Here is a 25,709-nt window from a genome sequence, read left to right as displayed (position 1 = left end):
GAGTGAGAACATCAGGAAAGGAAACAGAGAGAAAGCTACCTGTGACTGAGTCTCAGTCCAAATAGAATGTGCTTACTCCTTCTACTCACAAGAAGGGGAGCTGTGCATGGTGCGAAGAACCTCGGCATTACAGCAGAAATTCCCAGAGTGTTGGAACATATCCCTTGTGTCTAGCAGAGTATGGCATACCATGAGGGCTCAACAAATATTTGCTGAATAAATGAATGATCTAAGAATGTGGATCTGCCTTTGGGACTTTTGTTGGACAGAACCTTAGTGAGTGAGCATATTAGAAGACAGTTAACAACATAACCTCTAGAAGTTGCAGACAAAAAACTCCCCCTAAAATGTTCGCGCAGTGTAGCGGAATTACACAAACAAAGTATGTTGGGTCCATAAAATGTTTGCAAGAGAGTGCATAGGTAAAATGCGGTACATCCAACGAATGGAATACTACAATGAAAAAAAGAACTATTGACATACACTACGTACGCCATGGACGAATTTCAGAAACACGATATTCTGTGAAAGGAGACAGAAATGGTAATCACATATCCCATGATTACATTGATATGAAATGTCCAGAAAAGGCAAATTTATAGAGACGGAAAGTAGATCAGTGGTTGCCCAGGGCTGGGAGTGGGATGGGTTTAACTATAAATAGCATGAGGAATGTAAGCAGGAGGGTGAAACTGTTGGAAAACTGAACGGTGGTGATGGCTGCCCCACCTTGTAAAGACTCCCATTGAATTATGCACTTGAAATGGGCAAACTTTATGATATTTAAATGCAACTCACTAAAGTTATTTTAAAAGTTTTGTGAAGGGAGCCATAAATTATTGGTTTGCCATCATGCTGTTATGAGGGGGCTGCTATGTTGTTGGAAAACACAAAGGCAGGAGCCCATATTTGAAAAGACCCCCCATCTCCTAATTCCCAACCTCAGGGCCCTTCCTAAAAAGCCTGCTAAGTGGTTTCCAGGGCTAGAGGGAATGAGGAACGAGGAGTGACTGCTGAGTGGGTATGTGGTTTCCTTATGAAATGATGAAAAGGTTCTGGAATGAGACAGTGGTAATGCTTACAAAACATTCTGAATATACTTACTGCCACTGAATTGTATACTTACAATGGCAAAAATGTTAACTTTTATGTTTACGCATTTTACCAAAAGTTGTAGCCATGTCTGAGGAATATTTTCACATTTCCCTTCATCTGCCAAATCCATCCCCTGGTGGCCACAGAGGGGCCAGCTGTTGTCCCTAGCCGTCTCATGGCAGGATGTCTTAGTCCAGGTGATAACACAGCTCTCAAAAATTTGTGTGCTGTACTCTATCACCTTTCCTCTGATTGGCAAACATCAGATATTAATTTTTTTTAAAAAATCTGGGCTTGGTTTGCATGTTAATCCTGCCCACTTGAAACTGGTTGGCATCATTCAAAACAACACATGCAGGGAGGTTCCCTGAGCTGTCAGGCCATTCATTAAGGGTTGCTATCATGGCTTCCTCCTCCCCAAAAGTGTAGGAGGCAATGACTTCTTCTGTCACAGATTTAGCCATGGCATATTAGGAAACACTTGCTGTTGTCAGAAACAGCAAGGTCCATAAAGCTCTAAGGCTCCCTGTCCCCATATAATCCCATACCACCCCAGCCTGGCCTGGAACCACTTCCTCATGATCCTTATTGCAAATGCCCTAGGTTGCTATCGTCTACAAGGATTCCTAGAGTACTTCTTTTCACCAATATCATTTGCACTAGAATTCCTATCAGACAGTTTGTAAGGCTGCTCTTTGCTTCTTCCCAATAAGAAAACAACTTGCTTATGAATTAAGTAAGTTTCCCAAGGATGCCAGTTTATTTAGGCCTAGAACCAGAGTCTAAATATGTTTAGTATTCATATATTTGATTGTTGTCATACATGGAAAGTAAGGATTATTAGCTATAAAATATTTTCTACCTCAAGGATGACATTAAACTGACACTTTCATTTTGAGATTGGTTAAAACATGCCTACTACTGAATGGAGTAGGGGGAAAAAACCCCTCAGGTTTCCATTTGTGAAATAAAATTTGGAGAACTAGTACTAAAAGCCAAATGTCTATAACAACTTGTCAGAAGAATTACTTCTTTGCTGCCAGCCAAAACTCATAGGGACACACTGTGGCTGAATTTTTTAATTGTGTTTTTTAGATGCTGGATAATTTTCTGACCATTAAAGACAATCATAGCCAAGCCTAACAATAAAAGTAATTGAATCTCATGCTTGAGAGCATACAGCTGATTCACCATGGGGTGTAGGAGAGGAAGGAGGCAACTGAGAAGTGAGAAGTCCAGAAGTAATTTTCACCCCATGAAAAGCAGAGACTGCCTTCACAACAGAAAAGCCCAAGATGGAAGTGTGTCCTTATTTCCAGGCCCATTCTCCCAGGTGGCACCTGAAAACTATCAATAGTCTTTAGAGACTGAACCCCAGCTTCTGCCTCAGGTCTCCTAAGCCCAACCTACGGTCGTTGAGATGAGATTTCCAAGAGAGGACAGGGTGAGGCCACAAGCCATTCTGCCCTTGGGAGGCTGTGTCTGCTCCAAGTCTCCCTGGGTGCTGGGCAAGACAGAGCACACAGACTTACTTGGCAGTGTATGCTAACCAAACATAAAATACAGCCTAACTTGTATGTACAAGAAGACTTTGTGTCTCATATATACATCGATTGCATTCAACCTCAAAAATCAAGCTGTTTTTATACTTTTAAAATTTATTTATTTATCTAGAGGCAGAGATCTTCTATATATTTTTAAGTTTATTTATTTATTTTTGAGACAGAGAGAAAGTACGGGCAAGGGAGGGGCAGAGAGAGAGGGAGAGAGAGGATCCCAAGCAGGCTCCACGCTCATAGCACAAAGCCCAGCATGGGGTTCAAACTCACAAACCATGATACCATGACCTGAACTGAAACCAAGAATCAGATGATTAACCAACTGAAACTTTCAGGCACCTCAAGCTCCTTCTATATGTAAGGCAAATAACACAAATACTATATAAACCTTGCCTTAAGAGCCTTAACAATTTCATGGTAAAATTACTAGCAGCTGTTCGGATATAAGATAGCCAACCACCTGGTGTCAGAGCAAAATCTATTTCTGTGAATATTAAATGCACACAGATTTCAAGATTCAGTTGGCGGTCACAGAGAAGGCCTTCACAGATTGGCCTTTACAGAGAAGAGATTCTAGTATAGGACACTTGGGTAATTACTTAATTTTCTCTTCTATAAATGGGGATTCAAACCCACAATCTCAAAATTAAACACAAAGTCAAAATCAAAATGGCTGCAATGAAATATATGAATATGAATATTCACAAATGGGATGGAGATTATAAATAACCTCATGTCCTTAAGACTACAGTCTATGTTTTTACTTAGCTCTTAAGAGTGACATTATCTCTTATTTTTTTCCTTTACTCTTCTTATCCAATTACTTTGGATCCTGTATTCCCAAGCAACATCTCTCATATCCATCCCCTTTTTCTGGCGTATATTCCCAAAGCATGGTCTGTCACAGCATATCTAGACTACTGTGATAAATGCCCAGCTACTGTGCCTCAACCTTCAACCTCTCCCTCATACTATCGAGCATTCTCCAGCCAGATTATTCTCGTTAATTATCACTGTGATTACAGTGAAAACTCTAAAGACTCGCCAATATCAGCAGATCCAAGTCCAGATTCTTTGGCTTAGATTCCTATCTACTTTCCCAGGCTCCTGTCCACAAATTCTCCAACTGATTCCCCCAGGACCTTTAATTTCACCACCTCTATAACCTCACTGCTATAACTCCATGGCCTGTGTGGCAGACTGCGATTTCCAGAAAGGTCATAACACTATCTCCCATCCCTATGCTCTTCCTATAATGGGACCTTTATGTGTTAAGGTTGGACCGATGTTCCCTCTCTTCCGTCTGAATGTACCTGTAATTAAGACCAAAATAAAGTGGCAATGGATGAGTCACGGATTTAAGGAGCTTCTGCCTGTTTCTCTTGAGACACTGGCTCTTGTTACCCAGCCTCCTTGCTGGGAGGAAGCTAAGCAGCCACGTGCAAAGACCACATGTAGTGTTCTGGTCACTAGCTTGAGCTGGTCCAGGCTGATAACCAGCATCAACCGACAGACACGCCAGAAGGGAGCCTTCAGCTGTTTCCAGCCCCTAGCTATCCTCTGAGTTAGCCCCAAATGACCCTAAGTGGAACAGAGATAAGCTGTTCTCTCTCACCCTTACCCCCTGCCATGCCCTATCCAAACTGCAGATTTGTGAACAGAATAAAAGAGTGTGGTTGTTTTAAGTGACTAACTTTAGGGTAGTTTGTTATGTAGCCATAGATAACTGGAATAGCCTAAAATACCTTTCCCCTCTTTTTGGCCTTCTCAAATCCCACCTACCTTCCAAAGCCCAGTATGGTCCCCTACCTCCTTCATGTTGTTAACTTCAACTAAAAGTGATTTTTGTGTCTGTCTCTCTTGCTTAAAGCTGAATAGCACTCAATAAAGACTTAAGACCATGATGGGGCGCCTGGGTGGCTTAGTCGGTTAAGCGTCCGACTTTCGCTTAGGTCATGATCTCGCGGTTCGTGGGTTCGAGCCCCGCGTCGGGCTCTGTGCTGACTGCCAGCTCAGAGCCTGGAGCCTGTTTCAGAGTCTGTGTCTCCCTCTCTCTCTGACCCTCCCCTGCTCACGCTGTCTCTCTCTCCTAGAAATAAATAAAAAAACATTAAAAAAAAAAAAAAAAAAAAGACTATGCTTGTATCCTCTGGGGGGCCTATTCCCATCATCTCTCAGAATGTCTTACATGTAGCAGATGGTCTCTATGTACTTGCTGCATAACTAATTTTCTAGCCTCTGGAGTAAAATGCACACAAGAGGCACTTAATAAATGATACACACTATGGCAGGTGATTAATATAAAAATGATAGGAAAAGAGGGACAATATAAAATTTTAAATGGAGGATTTGGTAGTTATAGGAAATACAAAATTTCAAGTCATTAAACTGCCTTTATATTGAGTAAAGTAGACACTTTTTAAATTAATAGTTTATGTTCAGAAGTGTATGTGTGGGGGCAGGGGGTGGGTGTGTGTTCAGCCAACATGTAGATTTGGATATCTGCTTTGGGAATTGTTCCCTCGTTAATAATTAAATTCTAAATGGGCATTTTGAGAAGCGGTAGTAACTATCCACATTGTATGATCTTGTAATTACTCAAAGTGTAATTAGAGTATAGGAAGGCTTAGAAATCAGCAGAATGTTTCCTGTCAAGTACCATCTGTACCAGGACTTCTTGAAATGAGGATCATGAACCCTAGATGGTTGTCATTGGATGAGATTTATGAAGTTCATACTTAAAATTATATACTGTTTTATATGTATGCATTTTTTGAAGGAGAGGGTCTATGACTCTTATCAGATTCTCAAAATAGTTTTGGAAACACAGTTAATCCAATTATCATATGTTCCTGTAACTCTTATTCAGAGATTTCTGCTAAACAGGCAGGACTGGGCCAGCAATGGGGAAATACCAAGGCTGGTATGGCTCTGCCAACTGCCTTGCCTGATGGCCTGGGGACAATCCTTAAAAACTCTGGAGTTGCTTATGGACCTCTCAACTATAAAAACAGGAGGATACACTAGGGCTACCCAGACATCTCAAGATAGTTTCCCTGAGAAATACAAATCAAAANAAAAAAAAAAAAAAGAAAAAAAAGATAGTTTCCCTGAGAAATATCCTGAAGAGGAAGGAAAGGGCTACATCACTTGGTGTTTTTCCACTGGATTTTCTTTGTAATGTTAATTTTGGTTAAAATCAACATCTAAGTGTTTACGATTGTTTATTCAGTAAATACTAATTGAGTGCCCACCATCTGACAGTCACTGGCTATGGACTTTCCACTCAATCCTTTAAGACTTGACCATTACTGAGTAGTCCACTCCAATACTGCACATAATGCTAGGAAGTAAAGTGGACAGTAAAAGTATCAAAAATGAAGAGAAACACAGAGGACCAAAGAACAAATGATTCATCATCCCTAAGTGGGCAGAATAACTATTGTGTAGGAGAGCAAGTAGAAACATTGATTCCAGGTTGATTTGGTTGATTTGTCCTGGTAGGTACATGTCCATTTGCTCCTTTGGCTTCCAGAACTGCATGCTTGGTGAAGAGAATAGCTTTTCTCCCTAGGGAAAAAGCTTTCTTTAAAGACATGTAAATAGCTACACTCCTGCTCAGAATCTCTGAATGAGCGTGCACAGCAATAAAATCATAAACAAGCAAAAAGCAAGTAAACACAAATGCTTAATGGAAAAGAAGACACATAATAAGTAATTTAGATTCATGGATAATCTGACCATAAGTCTCCTCAGGCTCAAAGGTTTCAATGGAGGAAGTAAGATTTTACACAAGCTTTGAATTACATATGAAACACAAGACAGACAAAGTACTAGAAAGAAAACATGTATTTAGCACTTAAGAGGATAGAAAGTGTGACATCTATCATTTCACATTCTGTGGACCATTAATTTCCCCCCTAATGTTAGTACTTTTAATTTTTATATTAATACTCAATCTTTCATATATATGTGGCGTATATCTTGAGTTAGACAGTCACCTCATTGGGCCCAAGGTACATATATTTTTGGATGTTAGTTGAATGATGATGTGCCCCTGATAAACATTCAGTAAATATTCTATGAATGAATAAATGGAAGTTTCTCCTTAAAGCTTAAGATGGTAGAAAATACTGGCTTTATACGGAAACTGAATAATTTCTTCTAACTCACCATAATTATTTCCATAATATATTTCTTTCATGAAAAGTAAAAGTATAAATGGAGATCCTCAATTTATTACTGATAATTTGGAGTTGGGGACATGGAGATCTATATAACAAGGGGGCTGCTCTCTGGTGTATGGGGATCAGGGGAAGGGTTAGGAGATGATCTTACTTATTGCTTACATTTGGAAACTGGCATAATTTGTGGTTCTTAAGAAAAAATAAGTGTAGTAAAGAACAACATATGGTACGAGTAAATGGAGTTTGATTTTCTCCAAATATGTGGTTCATATAATTCTTCCTCCTGACCTCTCCCACGACTATGTGTTTGGTATATTATTGTAAATGTGCCATACCATTCTGGCCTTTAGATAAATTTGCACATGTATAAACAAAATGCATAGGGCAGCAAAAGCATTGTGTGCACATTATCTTCAAATTGTATAAGAATTGTATATACAAAGTCATCTGGATTCATCTCCAGACAAAGAGTGTTCTTATAAGAAAAAAACAAAACAAAACAAAAACAAAACAAAACAAAACATGTCTATGTGGTAAAAAGGACTAAACTTTTCATCATTAGCATGCTTAGAAAGATCTTACATTTATTTAAGATATTCACTTTATACCACACATGAGAGTTCCTTAAACAAAACTAACTCTGGATTTTTCTTTATTTTTTATCATGAAGGTAGATTACCTTTCACCCAGATTTCCCAGTGCATTTAGAAGCTGGACTATTTAATCATGTTAGCATGATGGATCATTAACATGACTCTCCCTGTGAAGTGGACTGAGACTGAAATGGAGAAGACATTTTTTAGGAGAATGTCCTTTCACGTCATATATACAGAATAATAAACGTGTCCCGTGTCTCAGGAAACTAGAGGGGTTACCCTCCAACAGGCCACTTCTTGTAGGAAATGATATATAATAGCATGAGGGGATAAAATAAGAACAGTAACTTTCTTGTATAAGAGGATGTTCTCTTCTTATGTATCTCTTGAATTTTTCACCTCAGGGTCTCATAAGAAGCATGACCAACACAGGAAGTGCTTCATGTTTGTTGAATTTAACTCAATGTATAGATTCCATTTTCTTCTCAGTGTCAGTGAGAATAGTAAGCACTCTATACTAATTTGGCCTACTGCTCTCCAATGAATATAAGCATTTTTCTCACATATATTCCATTAAAGGAGGTTGAAACTGGGTTTTTTGCTTATTTATGTGGTCGGTTGGCTGGTTTGTTGCTGATATTCTTGATCTTAGGACAGTAAGAGAAACAACATGGTACAAATCATGGTGTTTGGAGTCAGATGAGACTAGTTTAGGTCCTAACTCCTTTACTTTATTAGCCATCTAACCTGGGGCAATTTCCTTAATCTCTCTCAGTTTTCTTACTTATAAAATGGTATAGTAATCCTTACTGGCCAGGGTTGTTAGGTGGATTAGATGAGACAAATGGCTACTTAGCATAATGACAAGCCCATAGTAAGCATTAGGCATATCATTAATTTTGTTTATTATTATTACCTCATAAAGTCATAATTGGGATAAAACAAAATAATATATAAGTGCTCTTGACACTTATATACTTGACAGCTAACAAATGCTAGTGTTTATGTTCCAGAAGAGCATGATTTAATAGACAGATGAGCTGTCTTCCTTCAACACCCCAGGGAGTGTTCTTGCATGGCTCTCTTGGCCACATGTTACTGTTAGCGCACATATGTAGGTCTAGCTCAGGCATACCAACACTTCACAAATCTTTCACTCTGAATTAACTCAAAAACGCTTCCCAGTGGCCAGAAATCACAAGAAATAGAACTAAGCATCAGAATGTTCAGGTTTGCAGTGAGAATGCTGGTAGACATTATGACTTGGATATGGCCCTTTTGGGTACTAAAAGCACTAACAGATGAGCCTTGGGAGATGCTACATGTAGCCATGAGCTATTCCCAGCCATTCTTGTATTTCCTGGCTTTACCTGGATGGGATATGTGCAGATTTGTCATTCATGCCATTCAAATAATTATGGCCTACAACAGACACATGAAACGATGCTCAGCATCCCTCCTCATCAGGGAAATACAAATCAAAACCACACTGAGATACCACCTCACGGCGATCAGAGTGGCTTAAAATGAGCAAATCAGAGAACTCTAGATGCTGGCGAGGATGTGAAGAAATGGGCCTACACTGTTGGTGGGAATGTAAACTGGTACAGCCCCTCTGGAAAACAGTGTGGAGGTTCCTCAAAAACTTAACAATAGAACTCCCTTATGACCCAGCAATAGCACTGCTAGGAATTCACCCAAGGGTACAGGAGTGCTGATGCATAGGGGCACATGTACCCCAGTGTTCATAGCAGCACTCTCAACAATAGCCAAATCATGGAAACAGCCTAAGTGTCCATCAACGGACGAATGGATCAAGAAGATGTGGTTTATCTATACAATGGAATACTACATGGCAATGAGAAAGAATGAAATCTGGCCATGTGTAGCAACATGGATGGAACTTGAGGGTGTTATGCTGAGCGAAATAAGTCAGGCAGAGAAGGACAGATACCATATGTTTGCACATATAGGAGGATTAGGAGGAACTTAACGGAGGACCATGGGGGAGAAGAAAGGGAAAATAGTGGGGGAGAGGGAGGGTGGCAAACTATGAGAGACTCTTGAATGCTGAGAACAAACTGAGGGCTGAGGGGGGTGGGGGAGAGGAAATGGGGGGTGACAGGCATTGAGGAGGGCACTTTGTGGGATGAGCACTGGGTGTTATATGGAAACCAACTTGACAATAAACTATTAAAAAAAAAAGAAAAAGAAATGAAGTGCTCATATAAATTCTTCCTTTTTAACAGTAATGCTGAGCTAGTGGTAAATAAGAATAAATAATAATTGCTCAATCTGAGAAAAAAACCCAAATAATTATGGCCTGACCCATCTCCTGTGTCACATCCTCAAGTCTCTTCACATGACTCATCATTCAGCTGGAAAGCAGGAAGGGCTCCATTTGGGGGAGGAAGTCAAAAGGACGCCACACCTCAGGATAATACTGTTCTTACTCAGGCAGTGTATTATTCTCATCTACCAGGCAACACCCAAACAGAGCATGTTTAATCACAACAGCAGAAAAGAAGATCACGGCTGTGAGTTTACTCTAGTTTACACTAGTCTCATATCTGAGACACCATGTAACAAAAGAGCTACAATCAAGAAACTGTTCCACTGACCCCCTACCCAGATGACTTCTGGTGGTTTAAAGCACCAAACCTCTCACCTCAAAGCACAGAGACCTGAGCCTTCTTCAGCTTCTTCTGGCATATCTCTTGGAAGTGATACTCACTGGCACAGAACTAAATGTAGAGAGACAGAAGTGGGTACATTTTACACATACTTATGCAAGCCTACATGCAAATATCTATACGTGAGAAAGTTTGGGCACCCAAAGGGAGCTACTATGAAAATTTTTGTTGCCAAGATTGTTTGTTATTTATCAATTTGCATTTTTCAAAATAAGCCTGTGTCTATACCGAGATGTGACATCTTTAATTGCATGGAGAATGTATTTCCATTACAATGGGTAAGGAGTTACCTCACCTCTCATTTCTATTCAGAAGATGTGGAGTGGCCAGATAGATCACCTTCATTCAAGGTCAGGGAGAGTCTGGAAAAGCAACGCTTCATCTCATCCTCTTTTTGCCCTAGACTCACATTCCAATCTGGAAATGGAAACTTTAAAGGAATGAAAACTGGCTAGCCTTAGCTCTTTAATGACTCCAATCTTTCAGGGCCACTGAGAATCTGACTTCTGAAATGGAAATGGATAATGGTTAAGAAAGTTTATTATATATAATTGTGAGGAGTTCTGTTTTAGTGATTTATAATTTCATATTTATTTATCACTAAAGGTAACAGATGAATTTATCATAAAAAATAAGAATGTATCCTAATGATTTAGATTTATAAAACATATTTGAGTGACTATCAAGTTATATATGTATATATGTGTGTGTATATATATATATATACACACGGTTATCATTTAATGAAATTCTTTCACTCAATGTTTACTTACGTGCTAGACACTCAGACACCCTACAACCATGCAAGCTATATTTTATTTTATCTCATCTCATTTTATAGATGAGAAAACTAGGGTACAAACCTCTGGCTCAATATCACACAGCCAGGAAGCAGTAAAATCTCATTTTGACTCAAGTCTATATGCCAGCCAGGTCATGTGCTTTCCACCTTAGAAATTGCCCCCTCTAAATATTAATGAACTTGGATATTATACTATATGTTTACAGCTTGACAAATAATTTAGAATAATGTTTTATAAAGATTTGAATGACTTCAGCCATATATCACTAATCCAGAGGTCCCTTGTACAGATCTCCTAACCAATCTAAACACAATTAAGACCTGCGAATAAGTCATCTAAGCCATCAAACCAAATGTGACACTATTTTACACATCAAACTGGTAGATGACACCAGCTACAAGCATGAAAGCTCACTTCTTCAAGGTCTATTCACTCTTGCTTCAGACACCATGCCAAAAGGGTGGCTGTGTCGTTTCCCAACACTTCCTGAAGAAAAAAGCACCTGGGAAGGTGATAAAGGAGGGTTTCTATAGACAAGAATATTGATTGCTGTGAAAAGTGAGAGCCGGAAATTTGGAGCAAGGGGGAAAACAGAAAAACTACAGATTTTTTTTTTGCTAGAGAGGGGGCAAAAACTACACAGCTTAGAAGCCCTGAAGGGCTTCTACCAGCCAACAGAAGTAGAGAATAAGATCACGAACTTATAAATATGACATGTTCACTACGTAGAAGGAAAAGAAAATGTAATATTTTACCCAAGACAAAATGGGAGAAGTAGAATATAAAGTAATTTATAAAAATTTCTTCCCAAAGTATTTTTATGTTTAAAGGAAGAATATTTTCCTTATTGAAAACCAATCTTTGGACAAGCTTCTCATTTCTCAAGGAGGCTGAAAAGCTGTTTAGCAAATAAGCATCTTAATTATTTCCAAAGGGACTGCTGTGTTCTAAAAGAGGGTTGGGGTACCTGGGTGTCTCAATCGGTTAAGTATCCGACTTCAGCTCAGGTCATGATCTCATGGTTCATGGGTTCGAGCCCCGCATCAGGCTCTGTGCTAAGAGCTAGATCAAAGCCTGGAGCCTGCTTCACATTCTGTGTCTCCCTTTCTCTCTGACCTTTCCCTGCTCATGCAGTCTCTCTCTCTCAGAAATAAATAAAAAACATTAAAAAAATTTTTTTAAATATCATTGTACACAGAAAACAGGATATCATTAAAAAAATAAAGTAAAATAAAAAAGAAGGTTGCAAGCTTTTCTGGAAGAGGAGCTCACTAGCTCTCCTTTGCTGTTTACCAGCACATTTTACCACCGTTTTGGCTTGCCTCTTAAAATCAAGTTTTTAAGTAACAGTAGTTCTCTTCCTCTACCTTCATAATATGCACCCAATCTTAGACACTCCTATCAGTCTACACCCCCAAAGTTTTTGGAGCTGTGTCTGCTAATTTCCACACATGATTATATTCTATTCTTTTTTTAGAACCACCAATGAGCCATGCACTGGGTACTTGTCAATGATTAGGTCTAGGCATGAAGATGGAATTGCTTCATCTCTGCATCCAGGGTTTTTTAGCTCCAACCCTGTAATAAGACAGTCCCACTAAAAGAATCTGATTTCTAAAGAGAATAAGGGACCATGTATTGAAACAGCTAAGCCACTGATCTGGCCAAGAAAAACAGTAAGTGACATAATTTTTAAAGGCATTCCTTTCCTTTAGTTTCCCTCAAATAGATGAGGATGAATTATTGCTGGGAAATGCATTTTGTAGTGTTCACACCTAGCAACCAGCTAATTTAGAATTAACTTCCTGGAGTAATATCTTCTCAGTAGCAAAAGGAGAAAAACATTAAATGAATAAATTAAAATAATTTCTAAGAGGAGTGACAGACAATAAAATGTCTTTTAAAAAGTTTTGCTTTATGATAATATGTCTTTAGGGATGTATAACTGGGACATAGTTCAAGAGAAAGTGATTAGAGGAAAAAAATAATGCATGAAATGTGTTGAGGAAAAAAAATCATAAAGCAAGTCAGAAAATGTCTCTCTAGTCCTAAGTGCCTGGTCACAAAATACATCTTGAACAAAATCTTGGAAGACATTTTAATACATATGGTAAAAAGGGGCCATGTTTCTTTAACTTACAAAGAATTCTTATAATCTTACAAACTGTAGCTACAACCCAGTAGACTACTGGACAAAGGATATAAACTGGCCACTCACAGAAAAAAAAAGAAAATAAGGAAAAAAACCTGCCAGGAAATATTTTTAAAGATGTTTAAACTCACTCATGATTACGAAAACAAAATAATAATAAGATACCATTTTTTTTTCCTGGTGAAATTTTCAGTTTGAAATTACACATTGTTGAAATATACATTGTTGGGAAGAGTATAAATTGGTGCCGACTTTCCTAAGTGTAATTAGAAAATATTCAACTTTGGGAAACTGGGTGGCTCAGTTGGTTAAGTCTCTGACTTCAGCTCAGATCATGATCTTCTGGTTTGTAAGTTCGAGCCTCACGTCAGGCTCTGTGCGGACCGCTCAGAGCCTGGAGCCCGTTTTAGATTCTGTGGTTCCCTCTTTTTCTGCTCCTCCCCTGCTTGCACTCTGTGTGTGTGTGTGTGTCTCTCTCTCAAAAATAAACATTAAAAAAATTTTTAAAGAAACTATTCAACATGTAAATTTCACATAATATCCATATAATTCCATAAGTAAGGACTTACTCCATAGAAGTACATCAAGATATATGTACAAGAATGTCCACTACAGCACTGTTTACAAGACCAAACACCAACATAACTGTCCATGAAGAGGGGAATGGATTAAATAAATTACAGTAATCCAGCCAATGAGAAACTCTGTAGCATAATGTGGTTGATCTGAATGCACTGAGACAGAAGGGTATCTAAGATCCACTGAATGGAAAAAAGCAAGAAACAGATAATATGAATGATGTAATTTCCTTTATGGAAGTGTATATAGGTTTAAACGTTTTTTATGTAAATACCATTATATAGCTATTGCTCATAACAAAATATCCCAAATCTTAGTGGTTTAAGACCAGGACTACTTATTATTTCTCAGATTCTGTGGGTTTCCTGAGCAGTTCTTCTGTTGGTATCACCTGGGCTTACTCAGGTGGCTGCAGCCAGCTGGAAGTGGGTTGGGACTGAAGGGACTCTCTCCTCTGAACTCTCAATTGATATGGCTGAAATGACTGGAAAGGACCACAGGGTTCTTCCTCTCAGTATCTTCACACATTGGAGGAAATGCTCCCCATGGGCAAGAATAAAACCACAAGGCCTCTGTAGACTAACACTCTAAGTCAAACACAGACCTTCCCATAACATTTCCTTGGTAGAAGCACATCTCAGGGCCAATCTGAACTCAAGAGGAAGAAAACCACAGAATCTGAAAAATAATAAACAATTCTGGTCTTAAACCACTAAGTTTTGGAATGTTTTGTTATAAGCAACTATATACTGGTATTTACATTAAAAGCATTTAAACCTATACACTTCCATAAATGACATCCATCTCTTGATTGGAAAAATGAATTTCGCCAAATTTGTGGCCATATTTAATCTACCATTCTATTTATGTACATATTTACCTATCTATAGCTATATCCATCTGAAACATTATAAAAGAAGCTACTGAAATAATTTTCTCTTGTGAGAGGAGCTGGGAATGTGAGCAGCAAAGGAAAAGTAAGAAAATTATTTTCAGTTAATGCATTTCTATCCGTGGGGCTGGTTTCATGTGCATGAGACCTGTGCAAAGGCTCAATGGCTCTGAGCTCTTGGTGTAATACTCTGCTATCACTATCTTGACATTCTTAGTGATTTTACCTTTGAATTTGTTTATAAGTGAAGTACAAGGAACAGTGGAATATGTATGTGAGCAGAGATAGTACAATGTGCATGCCCACTGTTCTTGATGTCCCTTTCACATACAGCATTCACAATACCTCATGGGAACAGAATTCTGGTGCACAAGTGAGGCATGGGAGTTCAGCAAAACTCATGTACACAATACGCATGTTACATCTTCCAATGAGCAAATCCAGGAGCTGACAGCCCCAGAGACCCCATTTTTATTCTAATCAGAACTTGCTTTGAACACGGAAAGAGTGCAATGGTACTGACAAAGGAACTCTATCATATCCTTTCTTATTCATGTTACTTCCTTGTATGAGCCAACCACTTACACTGAAAATAATGACATAAAGGGAAAGGAAAGCTAGAGCAACCCACAGTTCCTTTTCCTGAGTCCTGCCTTAGTGTTCTGTCAGCTGCAGCTAGAGGTTGTGGGTTGAAGGTGTGTGCATCAAGAACAGAAACAGAAACAGATGAATTAATTTGTGCATAGTTTCTACTGTTCTAGTAGGAATATAATACATATGCACATACAAGCCAGGAAATAGAAATTATGTGGTGATTCCACAAACAAGTTAAATGTCCTTTATGCTAAGTGAAATTAGTCAGAGAAAGACAAATATCATATGACTTCACTCATATGAGGACTTTAAGATATAAAACAGATAAACATAAGGGAAAGAAAACAAATATAATATAAAAACAGGGAGGGGAACAAAAACATAAGAGACTCTTAAACACGGAGAACAAACAGAGGGTTACTAGAGGAGTTGTAGGAAGGGGATGGGCTAAATGGGTAAGGGGCATAAGGAATCTACTCCCGAAATCATTGTTGCGCTATATGCTAACTAACTTGGATGTAAATTTTCAAAAAAATTAAATAAAAAAATTTTTAATGTCCTTATATTTGCATTTAAAACTGGCATTGTACTGCAGAAAGACAAACAGAAACTTTGTGCTAATAATTTAATTCTTTCTTTACTTTGAACAATAAATAGCTAAATAAGAAACAAGAGGAGTTGAGATAGTAAATGCAGGAGAAAGGAAAATGCTTTGTATTTTACCATGGCTAGTGACACTTTCTTCCTCTGGGGAGAATAAGGGATGTTACATTTTTATTTTGCCCTGGGACCCACAAATTACGTAGTCGATTTTGTCTACGCTGTTTGAATTTGTACATATATGTTCTGCTTTTTGCATTAAAAAATAGGTTTCTTTTTATCGTACCCTACCTCCTCTTTTATTTTACATTTAAGTTTTATGAGCTTTATGTTACCCCTTACATCAAATCAAGAGAGATTTGTTTTTTTTTAACTTATAAAAAAATAATATCCAGGAAACCGTTAAGAAGACAGGTACCCCCAAAAAGAAACATTTTTATCAAACAAAGGCAATATTTCATATCATTATTCCTGCTCTCTTTTTTTTGGGTGGGCAAACATTCTCCCTGATTTATAGCACTGAAACCATAGTCGGCACAATGAAATTAAGTGAGAAAAATATGTTAGATTAAAAAAAAAAAAAACAAATCCAATTTCATGAATTCAATTCATGACAGCTGCACTGTCAACCTAAATATTTATTCTCTCAAGGGCCAAAGATGCAAGGTCATCTACACCACAAGGGATGCTTGTCTTGATTGGTACATATACATCAACTCAGGAAATGTAAAAGATATGTGAAGGTTATTTATAGGGAGAACTTCTTGAAAATTAATGCCAAGAGAACTTCCCGTGTTTTATTTACTAGCATGGTATCAATGTGATATTCCATAGCTTTGATGATTAAACACCTCTATTCAAAGTGAAGGAGGAATTATTTCCTTATTTACTTCTTATAATTCCAATATTATTAATCACGTATATTACTTTGAATTTTCAACAAACTTATTAGTCTGTAATAACTAAAAATTAAAATGAATTATACTACAAAGACTTGGTTAGAATTTTCTATCTGAAACATAGTCACATTTTGCAATAATGTTCTCAGATTTATAAATCACACCATGCCGACAGGAGATCCAAGTTGTTGAAATTTAGATAAAGAGTAAAATTAAAAGGAAAAAGTCACCGAAATCCCTGATAGGTATGTTAGAGTCAATCTGTGTGAAGACTGTGATTCAAAATGTCTTTTAGAAGTTAAAATTTTTTTTTTCTTTCTCAAGAGGTTGAGAAAAAGAGTCAAATGTAAGCTTTGGAAGTCTTTCCCAATAGTTAGTCAAAGAGAATATTCTGCATAAAATATTCTACACAAGTAGCCAGCTCCCTTCTGGCAAGGGAGCTGGTGGTAAGGGTTGGGGTGAGAGAAAGGCATGTTTTTCATTACATATCTTCTGTTGTACTTTTTGAATTTTTATTACATATATGCATTACTAGTCTCAATAAATTAAATTTCTTTAAATAAAAAACAAAGACAGTTATTGCTTTGCATAATGGGTGATGCTCTAACTAATTTTTTAAAACACCATTGTCTGAAGGTATCCAGTTAGCACTGTGGGCATTATTACATGTGGATGGTTTGGGGGGAGAGGTATGGAACAGAAAATACTAAACCACACTTCCATGAAAAGTTATTACTAAAGTTCAATCATTTTGGAGCTGGATACAAAATACTAAAATGTGCTCTATTTAGAGAAGCGATGAACCCATAAATTAGAAGTATTTATTTTAAAACAGGCTTTGGTAGAACCTCTTTACTGCAAAGCATTTCTGTTTTGAAGCTGGAACATGGCATTTTTCCTAATGATTTCTTTTCACTACAAGATGAATTTCTGGATGCCAATGTCTCAGCCTGAAAGCTACAATGAAAATCATTTCTATCATCTCCATTCTCACATCACAAATTCTGTAAAGATTTGTTGAGAGTAAATGTTCTCCCACATTAAGTATTACTCTCCCACATAAAGGGGGAACAGGCTACAGAGGCTCATCTGTATCCTGATTCTATAGAAAATGGTCCCAAATCTTGTGGGGGTCAACAGAGCCCTTTCAGATTAGGATGAAAGCTCTGGACCCTCTTTTCAGAAAATGTGCACAAATTAAAATTATCAGACATTTGCAGGTTTCTCAGAGCTAATCTGTGAACTACCCAGAGCTCATGAAACTTGGAATAGAGTCCCCTGCTGTAGACCAATCCTCTTTTATGACACTACGCATAAACCAATGGACTAAATAAGTTATCCTATTACTACAGGGCAAAATGATAATTTGGGGTCTGATTTTGAATTCTTCCTAAGTAAAAAAAAAAAGTCTCTCTTTATCTCAAAAGCTCCCGTAACTGAATTCTGGATACTTAAACTATATTCTTGAGACTAAGCTGGTAATAACTTATAACTAAAAAACTAACATACAGGAAAAAATAAGAATGACTTCTGGTACTTAGTTGGAGGGCAATAAAATTCATCTTTTATTGGTAGTTCTTATTCAAATACAGAGAGCCACGATGTGAATGTAAGATCCAAATAACCACAAAGATTTTTAATCAGATCTGGTCTTAGATCATGGATTACCACCAGTGGGATGTTCTAAGGGGCTCACCTTCCTTCTCCATCAGATTAGAGAAGACCCTGCCAAGTCCCACAGGAACACAGAAATAAAAAAGAGTGACATGGAATGCTCTGTGTCTTCTGGGACCCAGGGACCCAGGCCTAATTGCTGCTAGAAACCCTGGCTACCCCAGCGTCATCAGAGCCCCCACTGAAAGCCCCAACTGATAAAGATCTGTAGGCCTCCAAATCTGGCAGAAACCGAATGTATCCCCAGAGTGTGTCTATTAACAGTCCTTAGTTTCCTCTGAGTCATTTTTTTTAATGTTCATTTATTTTGAGAGAGAGAGCACAAGGTAGGGAGAAACAGAGAGAAAGAGAATTCCAAGCAGTCTCCCCATTGTCAGTACAGAGCCCAAGACAGGCTCCGTCCCACAAATCATGAGACCATGACCTGAGCCAAAATCAAGAGTCAGTCACCTAACTGACTGAACCACTCAGGTGCCCCGTCTGAGTCAGTTTCGAAGCAACATTTGGCCTCTTGCTTGGGGCTCTGTCAGCCCCAGGACCTCTCAGCTTCCGGGATTCTTGGTCTGTATGAAGGAACAACAGTGCTCTGGGTCTCCATTTTCCCTGAATCTTAGCAATCCCGTGTTTAGCCTTCCTGTCCCCATCCCCTCACCTGATCTCAATCTGTCTTTCTCAGAGTCATTTTCTTTTTCATAATCTGGATCCTCATCTTCTCAAGAGGAAACCCAGCCTCCTCTTGGCTGTTCATTCACAGACAAATCTGGTTTTTATAACACGAACTGTCAAGTGGTAACACCTACGTGAAAGGACTGCCATCTTTCCTTCCTGCTGTTACTCACCTGATCGGGAGGAGACGAGGGCACGTTAGGGGAGACAGCAATTGGGCTGGACCATGGCACAGATGGAAAAAGAAGGGAAAGTACAGCAGAGATGGGGAAAGCACATGCAGGTGCAGGAGTGAACAGGCCCAAAGGTTGAGTCCGCTCGGAGATGTTTCACTGACGATCTGCCCTTCAGTTCTCTGGGTTAACACTTCTGGGTTTGTTATGTGTTTTTTGCTCCAGGGAGCAAGGAGGCACAATGCTGGCGTCCAGAAGAGCAGGTGGAGGGCCTCGGAAAGGGTACAGAAGGAGACAAAAACCCTGTGTGGTTCTCAGGAAAGGCTAGGCGGTTCTGACAGGCTCTTCTGTCCATAAAGAACCTGAGGATGAGACAAGCTCACCCTGGAACTGGGAGGGGTATGGTGACCCCTCCTCTGTGTTCCACCAAAGCAGACATGTTCCCAGTAACACCTGTATCCTCTGCTTGTGTCTGGTGGCACCCTGCTGTCAGTAACCTTCCTGTCAGCCTCAGGATGACAAGGCACACAAGGGACTTTCTCTCAAAATGGTTCTGCTCTTCCCAGCAGCCACCCTCCCCTTCCCCCGCTTCTAGCCCCTGTATGCCCCTCCACTATAACTCATACCATCAGATTTTAACATGTACTTTCATATATTTATCTTCATTAGACTGTGAGCTCCTTGGGGGCCACACACGATTCACGTCCGTGTGCCCAGTGCCTAGCAGAGCACTTGGCACTTCGTAGATGCCCACCTAGTGCTTGCTGATATGACTAGGTTGACAAGAATATCCATATAAATTAATAAAGGCAATATGGCTGGTAAAGGATGTACAACCACATTTAGAAAGTTTTGGATGCCAACGTAGATGGTTTAAACAATATCCCTGACAGCAGAGAACGCAGCACTAGAGGTGTGAGCAGGCACATGTATATCTGAACTCCTCCATCTGTATCCATCCACCTCCACCTCCCACACCATTTACTGGGTACTTCCTTGGGGCAAAGGGATTAATGGCCTTACGTCATTTCTTCCTCGAAACCATTTGGGGTATGATTACTTTTACCACCTTTTACAAATGAGGAAAGAAGTTTAGGTAGGACAATAACTTGCCTGAGGTCACAGAGCTCATCAGAAGCAAGGCCACAGCGTCATCAGAATCTGGCAGATCCCATTCCCTGGCCTTCGAAAACAAAGCTGCCTCCCTTACCCAGGCTAGACTGAAGGGGGATGAGGGAGGTAACAGTGCTGGTGGGATGGAATTGAAGAGGAAGGGATAAATACACAATTGATTATAAAAGGAGGCTGGCTAGGACAGGAGATCCAAGGGGGGAAATCAAGCTGAAATAGTGAAGTAAACTCGGTATTTCCTACCAGTCTTTTTTCACTTTTTCTGAATGTTTACAAGTTTGAATAAAAAGTTGGAGGGAAAAAAAATTAAGTCTGACATTTCAGACCTAAGAGAAGTCTGGAGAAGAGGCTAAGATGAAGGAGAAGAAAGTATAAAGCCACAGGCACAATGCAAGATAGAGAAAGAATTTCAGGAAGATGAATTGCCAACTCTGCTAAAACTTCTCTAAAAACTTCTTAACAACATAAGGACTCATAACAGCTTACACTGTTATGCACATGCTTGCAATTATTACTATCAGGAAGTCATGTAATGATTCTAATTTATTAATTTTAATTTATTAATTATCATGCCATTAAATATGCCATTTGCTTTGTATGACAAAACCTTTGGTAACTAAGGGAAGATAATGTTGATGGAAGCAGTGTGATCCACAGTAGTATTCAGAGAAGTAGAACACTAACATTTTTAAAGCTATTTAAAAACTTCATAACTTTTTGATAAGTAAATCCTTTTTTACAGTGTTGTTCACAACGTGGTGTATGTTCCTGAGTAGGTGGATCTCTTATTAAATGCCATATCTGATCATTTTACTACATTTCCCCTTTCCAAGTTCTGCTATGCTTTTAACAGGGATTAAATATAAGTTATTATAGAGATGTTTTCTCTTTTTCAGTATATTTGTACAGGCAATTCTTTTTTCTATTTTTTTTAATGTTTATTTATTTTGGGGGGGTCACCAAGGGAGGGCAGAGAGAGAGGGAGACACAGAATCTGAAGCAGGCTCCAGGCTCTGAGCTGGATGTGGGGCTTGAACTCACGAACTGTGAGATCATGATCTGAGCCAAAGTCGGCGCTTAACCGGCTGAGCCACCCAGGCACCCCTGTACTAGGCAATTCTATGAATTTTAAACAAAGTAAAGCATGGGCAAAAGTGCCCTACAAACAAGAAAAACCCACACCAAATTGCAAAGGCCTAAAACTGAAAAGCCACTTTTATGAACACTGGAAGGAGCTATGCTTTCCCCAGAACTACTAAAGAGGTAGATACAATTCCAGACAGTGAAGAAGAGAAAACAGTTATAGATGCTCAAAAAGGAGGACTCACTTCACTGACTTCAGGAGATATTCCAATCCTACCCATATTTCACTCAGACCGAAAGTTTAGAGATGTGTTTGGGGGGACAGGGAGAAAGTAGGAACTAAGGGCTAGAGGGTTTTACCATCAAATCACTGGTATCTTTAAAAAACCCAAGCAGAAGACTGGTGGAAGAGACACAGGTCATGGTGCAAATATCCAGAAAAGAAATCTTTAAGAAAATTTTGTTACAGTGCTAAAATAAGGTCCACATAGATGTAATAAGAAACAAATGGAGGCAATATATGAATTTGTAAAAGCATTTATAAATATTTTGAAACAGAAGAGAGAAGCAATAAAAAAGGTTTTTAAAACTCATTCAATTCATGCAGACACAACTAAAACATTATTGCTTATTTCATGTGATTTTTCAAATCAGCTACAAATGAAAGATGGGATCTTTATAAAACAAACTAAAAGAAATTTTTTTTAAGTTTATTTGTTTGAGAGAGACAGACACAGTGTGAGTGGGGGAGGGGCAGAGAAAGACGAAGGGAAAGAATCCCAAGCAGAGGGCTCTGTGCTGCCAGCACAGAGCCTGATGTGGGGCTCAAACTCACAAACCGTGAGATCATGACCTGAGCAGAAGTAACCAAGAGTTGGACACTTAACCGATTGAGCCACCCAGGTGCCCCAAACTAGAAACAATTTTTTAATGTTTATTTATTTGAGAGAGAGAGAGAGAGAGAACAAGCAGGGGAGGGGCGGAGAGAGAAAGTGACACAGAATCCAAAGGCTCGGAGCTGTCAGCATGCAGGAGATCATGACCTGAGCTGAAACCAAGAGTTGGATGCTTAACTGACTGAACTACCCACATGCCCCTAAAAATTTTTTTAAACAACAAAATAAACTTTTTGTTGGGGACTTAATGGATTTAGAATGTATGTACTTTAAGTTCATGAAAAATAAAAAGTCAGCAGACCAAGATAAAATATTTGCAGGAATTACAACAAAAGGTTTTAATATCTTGATCAAATAAAGCATTCATATAAACTGACAAATAAATGCCAATGTATATGTGAATAAATATGATCAGGAAAGAAATATATAAGAAGATCTCAACCATCCCAGCAGTAATCAAAGAAACACAGTGACAATAACAGCGCCTATGATAATGGAGGAAAATATGTCATAATCATGCTGGCCAAGGCTGGATATAATAGGCATGCTCAAATACTCCTGATGGCAGAAAAAAAAAAACTACTAAAAATAAATGTGATCACATTTATCAAGAGACATAAATGTTTTCATACCTTTCAACTTAGTATTCTTTTTCCGGGGATATATCTTAGAGAAGTGACTCTCAAACTATATAGTCCAGGGATGGGCTGGAGATCACAACACTCTCAGAGGGCCCATGAGCTCAAAACTCCCTTCATAACAATGCTATGAGATTACTTGCCTTTTTCACTCTCATTCTCCTACAAAGGTACAGTGGAATTTTCCAGGAGCTGTATGATGTGTAACGACAAGATTGCTCTGACATATAAGAGAATATGTGTTTGTAGGATGGTGGAATTCAAGGAGGGGGGTGGACTTTGCACTGGATTCTCACACTTTCAATAGCCAGACCACACAGGTAACCTCTAATCACAGCCCTTAAATAAAAAATCCCACTCACTGTATCTCTAAAATACTGACTGCCATTATTACTTAAATCTGACAGAAACCTCAGTTTGGAAGTAGAATGTCTATATGAGAGAAAGAAAAATTCCACTAAGAGATTTAATGCAAACAAAAAATAAACATATTTTTCAATCACAGAGACTTAGCACAAGGCAAAAATGCCAGGCAGGTAATGCAGAACCAGATGCAAAGGGGCACCGTGCCCGCTTACCAAAGCCCACTGCCTGAAGACAGAGCTTCTCAGCCCTGGCTGCCCAGCACACCCATCTGGGGAGTTTGAAGAAGCCAGTGACGCTCAGGGCCCCTCTTCTAGAGATTCTGGTTTCATTGTTCTAGAGAGGGCCCACACATGGAAAGTTTTAACTAGCTTTCCAGGTAATTCTAATGTGGAACTAGTTTTTAAGGACTACAACCGTAAATGAAGAAAGATAACAAAAAGTTCTTGCCTTTCAAATAATATACTTTGATATTTTCAATTTATGAAAGGCTTTGCCTTCTTGAATTTGCAAACCAAAAGGGAAGGACAGGGGCACTAAAATTTCCAATTCATAAGGCACTTAAGTAATCAATCAAGATTAACTTGGAGCACTCTGGACAGCCAGGCAGGATTTATAATACGACTAGGTGGCCCAGGTGTCTTTATAATACGACTAGGTGGCCCAGGAGCTAGAGAGCTTTCCAAAAAGTCATCTAGCAGAGCTGGGTTAAACCAGGAACAGATCAGAATTTCAGGCCAGACCACTCGACCGCATCAAGAGCCTTTAGGAGGTCTGTCTTGCATTTATTGGTTTGAACCAGACAGCTCAAAACATTGAGGTTAGTGAGATCAACCACGGGCAAGCCTGCAGGCATTCAGAGAGGCTGAGTTTGTGACAGATTTCCTGCTCCTCCTTCCCTGGTGTCAGACACCCTGCCCCAGTGACTGTGTTCTAACCTCTCCGCAGCAGCCTGGAGACTACACAGGAGTGGAATTTGGCCCAATAAGAACAGAAAAGTCCCATGACCACAGAGCTTCCTACACATAAAGAGCTTAACAATATCCCCCAGTCCATACCACGAGTTCCTTCTGAGTCTCAAGTTCTTAAAGTTTTCCCAACTAGAACCGTCTTTGCCCAGGGGACCCATTAAACCTGAGAGCGGATTTCTCCAGATGATGACTGAACAACAAACAAAACACAAAGCCAGGCATTTGAAAATACAACACATGACACCCTCAGAGGGCAGGCAAGACCCCTATTCAAGCCTGCCCTGGGCCAATCTTAAGGAAAAGAAGGCAGAACACAGCACAACAAGAGTGAGGAAGCCCAGCCTCTCCTGCGTGCTCAGTCCCTTGGGACAAGCCTGCCTCAAATGCTATAATTTGGTGAAATGACCCTAATACTTTGGGGATGCTGAAAAACAGCCTTGTTAGCCATAGAAGAATTCAGAACCAGATCTCTTTGTGTTCGGATGAAACGATACCCAGGACGGAAATGAATCTCTCCCTCCCCTCCCTCATAGGTCCTCCAGCATGCCGTATCTTTCTTATAGTACTTTCCAGTTTGTCCTACATCAGGATGGCTTGTGTTTGTGCTGGTCTGTCTTCTCCACTAGACTGTAAACCAGGCGGACAGAGGTGATGCATTTTACACCTCCACAGCGTGGGAACCAAATACACGTTTGTTGAGTGTGACAGGAGTTTCTCACAGATGAAATTTTCAAAGTGGCATCAATTAGTATGGAGTTGAGAAACTCCTTAGAGGCACACAGCATGGTAGGTTAGCTGGGAGAGTAATGAGGGCTGCTGCAAGACAAAAGTGTGGGGGCGTGGGAGGCAGGGAGGGGTCAAAGGCAAGCTGGCAAATGCATGGCCAGGCCATGGGAGGCATTTCAAAACCTCTGCTCACAGCAACTTGCACAAGATTCCAGTATCCTGTGCACACTCCTGAAATGAACATCCAGAGGGGCTCCAGTAAAGAAGCGATGACTACTGCTTACGGCAGGCACACCCCACCAACAGGCCTACCCACAGCATCTGGGCATTCCTAGCACCTGCCAGCCAAGCCTTGATCTGTTCCGACCCCCTGATCATCTTCTGAGAAACAGTGAAATCATAGCTTGTGGAGCCTGTCTGACTTCAAGTCATCAATAATGTAACAGAGTTCCCATAAATGCTAAGGACTTCATATAGTCTGAGAGCGGCAGGCAAGATACCTACTGGGCGTCCAGTGGATGAAATACCATCGCTCTCAATCTGTTTCCTTGCCCCAAATTTATTTTTAATATATGCCTTCAAGTATATCACCAGATAAATACATACATTTAATATTAATGTGATAAATCCAACTGGCTAGTTATGAACAACTATCTTTGTTTATCTTCTAGAAGCATATTTAAGATCATCAGGCTAAACAAACATATCCTTCACAATCAGAAAAAGATGAGCCATCAAT

At 39.4% G+C, this 25,709-nt stretch overlaps 1 protein-coding gene across 8 annotated transcripts in view; it reads right to left on the bottom strand.

The window, feature by feature from the left end:
• The window catches only part of RAPGEF4 (Rap guanine nucleotide exchange factor 4), a 288,709-nt gene that overhangs the window by 190,236 nt on the left and 72,764 nt on the right, over nucleotides 1-25,709 (bottom strand). Inside the window, exon 1 of one of the 8 annotated variants that reach the window (XM_077751104.1) lies at nucleotides 10,106-10,122. The exons of the other annotated variants lie outside the window; for them this stretch is intronic. The gene's annotated coding sequence lies outside the window, so the exon portion shown is untranslated. Of the gene's footprint in view, nucleotides 1-10,105; nucleotides 10,123-25,709 lie in introns of those variants that run through there. 8 annotated transcript variants of the gene reach the window in all.

Source organism: Crocuta crocuta, unplaced genomic scaffold (assembly GCF_008692635.1).
Source record: "Crocuta crocuta isolate KB4526 unplaced genomic scaffold, BGI_CrCroc_1.0 scaffold219, whole genome shotgun sequence".
NCBI classification, from domain to species: domain Eukaryota; kingdom Metazoa; phylum Chordata; class Mammalia; order Carnivora; family Hyaenidae; genus Crocuta; species Crocuta crocuta.
The sequence above is the reverse complement of the archived record's forward strand: the minus strand, read 5'-3'. Positions and strand labels throughout refer to the sequence as shown.